We start from the raw sequence: 3,971 nt of genomic DNA on the forward strand, positions 1-3,971 counted from the left end.
AACCAAACATGGAGAATTTCTAGAGTTGGCAGGGAACCTTGGAGGTCTTCTAGTCCAACCCCTCTAGTCCAAGCAGGAGACCCTATACCATTCCAGAGAACTGGCTGCCCAGTCTCTTTTTAAAAGCCTCCTGTGATGGAGCATTCAGAACTTCAGGAGGCAAGTTGTTCCACTGATTCATTGTTCTCACTGTCAGGAAATTTCTCCTTAGTTCTAAGTTGCTTCTCTCTTTGATTAGTTTCCCCCCATTGCTTCTTGTCCTGCTTTCAGGTGCCTTGGAGAATAGCTTGACTCCCTCTTCTTTGGGGCAGCCCATCAAATGTTGGAAGACTGTAACCCCTGGTCCTTCTTTTCATCAAAGTAATCAAGGAGAGGCCCAACCTAGATTTCCTGACAGTTGGAACATTTAATGGAATGGCCTGCGTCAAAACATTGCTGTTCCACTAATTTATTGTTCTCACAGGCAGTAAATTCCTTCTTAGTTCTAGGTTCAATCTCTGTTTAAACACCACAAAATAGTTGTCCAACTTCTTCCTCAAAACTTCCAGTGTTGGAGCATCCACAACTTCTGGAGGCAAGTTGTTTCACTGGTTAATTGTTCTAACTGTCAGGAAATTTTTCCCTAGTTCTAGGTTGCTTCTCTCCCTGATTAGTTTCCACCCATTGCTTCTTCGGGTGCTTTGGAGAATAGGTTGACTCTCTCTTCTTTGTGGCAACCCCTGAGATATTGGAAGACTGCTATCATGTCTCCCCTAATCCTTCTTTTCATTAAAGTAGACATACCCAGTTCCTGCAACCGTTCTTCATATGTTTTAGCCTCCAGTCTCCTAATCCTCTTTGTTGCTCTTCTCTCCGTACTTTCTAGAGCAGGGGTGGTGGTCCCAAACGTTCCTCTACCCCAGTGTTTCTCAACGTTGGCAACTTGAAGATGTCTGGACTTCAACTCCCAGAATTCCCCAGCCAGCGAATGCTGGCTGGGGAATTCTGGGAGTTGAAGTCCGGACATCTTCAAGTTGCCAACGTTGAGAAACACTGCTCTACCCCATACCTCTAGAACACTTCTGATATATTCTCACGCACCCCTTACAAAAATAAATAATTATATGCATATAATTATGCATATACACAATAATTTTGAAACGGCTAAGTTTTTGCACTCCCTGGAATATCATCTCGCACTCCCAGGGTGCAAGCCAGGGGTGGAATTCATTTTTTTTTACTACCGGTTCTGTGGGTGTGGCTTAGTGGGCGTGGCAGGGGAAGGATACTGCAAAATCCCCATTCCCTCCCCACTCCAGGGGATGGATACTGCAAAATCCCCATTCCCTCTCCACTCCAAGGGAAGGATACTGCAAAATCTCTATTTTCCCCCCACTCCAGGGGAAGGATACTGCAAAATCCCCACTCCCTCCCTACTCCAGGGCTAGGATACTGCAAAATCCCCACTCCCTCCCCACTCCAGGGGAAGGATATTGCAAAATCCCCACTCCCTCCCCACTCCAGGGGAAGGATACTGCAAAATCCCCATTCCCTCCCAATTCCAGGGGAAGGATACTGCAAAATCCCCACTCCCTCCCCACTCCAGGGGAAGGATACTGCAAAATCCCCACTCCCTCCCCACTCCAGGGGAAGGATACTGCAAAATCCCCATTCCCTCCCCACTCCAGGGGAAGGATACTGCAAAATCTCCATTCCCTCCCCACTCCAGGGGATGGATACTGCAAAATCCCCATTCCCTCCCCACTCCAGGGGAAGGATACTGCAAAATCCCCACTCCAGGGGAAGGATACTGCAAAATCCCCATTCCTTCCCCACTCCAGGGGAAGGATACTGCAAAATCCCCACTCCAGGGGAAGGATACTGCAAAATCCCCATTCCCTCCCCACTCCAGGGGAAGGATACTGCAAAATCCCCACTCCAGGGGAAGGATACTGCAAAATCCCCATTCCTTCCCCAGCCCAAATTCGCAGGCAGCATCAACTTGTGGCAAGCAATTGAGATAATGAGCCTCACCCAACTTTGCAAATTTGCAGACTTGGAAGACGTCAATGGATTGAACAGCGGGCACCTCACAAAATGGGCAACTCCGAGACACGTTGACTTCAACTCCCAGAAATCCCCAGCGGTGACTGTGGCATTCTGGGAATTGAAGTCCCCAAGTCTTACAACTGCCAAGATTGGAGACCGCTTTTTTTAATGTTCTTAATCTTGGAATTCTTTGCTAGAGGTCAATGAATTGAAGAGCAGGATTTCACCTTTGCTCTCTAAAGCAGCATTTCTCAAAATGGGCGACTCTGGAGACGTGTGGAATACAACTCCCAGAATTCTCCAGCCGGGGCTTTGGAATTCTGGGAACTGAAGTTCCCAAGTCTTACGGTGGCCAAGGTTGAACCCTTCTATTTTAACATTCTTAATGTTTGAATTGTTTTGTTTCACCATTTTACAGCATTGTAAGATGCCCAGAGTCATTGGATAGCTGAGATGAGGCAGTGTGTGTGTGTGTGTATGTGTTAATTTAATTAAAAAAAATAAGGAAGTAAAATTTTAATTCCAGGTTTTCCAGAAGATCGGCAGAGAACTCGAGAGGTTCCATTCCTAGGAATTTTTGCGAGTTTCCTGTAAGGTTTTGACTTTTAGCTCCTGGTCCTTCTGTTTATGTAGGTTGGCAAAAAAAAGCTAAAGGTCATTTCTTATCTTTATTTGCCTGGACAATTCTTTTTTTTTTTTTGGAGTGGGGGGAAGACAGGGGGTTGGAATAAAAGATATCTGGGTCAAAATAAATTGAGGGGTCACAGCAAGTGAACAATCAAAGTAATGAACCTGGCAGATAAGACCTGAGCAAATGCTTGGCTCTTAGAAACTTCTCTAGATTTATTACCTTCCAACTTTTGTCTTAAGGTATAAACATAAAGGTAAAGCTTTCCTTCGCACATGCGTGCTAATCATTCCTGACTCTAGGGGGCGATGCTCATCTCCGGATCACAGCCGAAGAGCCAGGGGCTGTCCGAAGATGTCTCCATGGCCATGTGGCCGGCATGACTCAACGCCGACGATGCATGGAACACTGTTCCCTTCCCACCAAAGGTGGTTCCTATTTTTCTACTTGCATTTTTTACGCGCTTTCGAACTGCTAGGTTGGCAGAAGCTGGGACAAGTCACGGGAGCTCACTCCATTACGTGGCAGTAGGGATTCGAATCGTCGAACTGCCGACCTTTCTGATCGACAAGCTCAGTGTCTTGTCAGGACGTAAAAAATGCAAGTAGAAAAAATAGGGACCACATTTGGTGGGAAGGGAACAGCGTTCCGTGTGCCTACGCCATTGAGCCATGCCGGCCACATGACCACGGAGGGATCTTCGGACAGCGCTGACTCTTTGGCTTTGAAACGGAGATTAGCAGCGCCCCCTGGAGTCGGGAACAACTAGCACATATGTGCAAGGGAAATCTTTACCTTTACATCCTCTTCCACCTTGGAATTTTTATTTTTTGCTGTGAATAAAGATTCACACACATGCTGGCTCTTTCTTCTCCAGATGTGATCCAACCAGCATCCTCCACCCCAGAATTCCCCAGCCAGTCCTGGCAGAGCCAGCCATCACATCTGGAGGGCATCAAGTGAAGGAAAGTTGGACCCACAAAAAATATCCTCTGGAATTTGGCAGCACCCAGCACAAATCTTTCCCTCTCAAATCCATTTGGCAGGGACTGGGTTTGTGGGGGGAGGGGGGAAATTGGGGTGGGGGGGGGAACGGGACACATACACAGAACTGACCTCATTTCCCCAGTTTTCCTTCCAAAGCTGTGTTGGATTCTCAGGATTGCTTAACAACCCAAAGTCTTCCAAAACAAAGCAGATGCTTAAGCGGCTGAGATGTTTCTCCTAACCACTCTGGGCCAAAGTGAGGAGAGGAGAGGATCACCAGATGTCTCCCCACTTGGCTCAGACACATCCTTCCTGTCGCATTTACGAG

The sequence above is a fragment of the Thamnophis elegans genome, chromosome 13 (genome assembly GCF_009769535.1).
Source record: "Thamnophis elegans isolate rThaEle1 chromosome 13, rThaEle1.pri, whole genome shotgun sequence".
Lineage (NCBI taxonomy): Eukaryota > Metazoa > Chordata > Lepidosauria > Squamata > Colubridae > Thamnophis > Thamnophis elegans.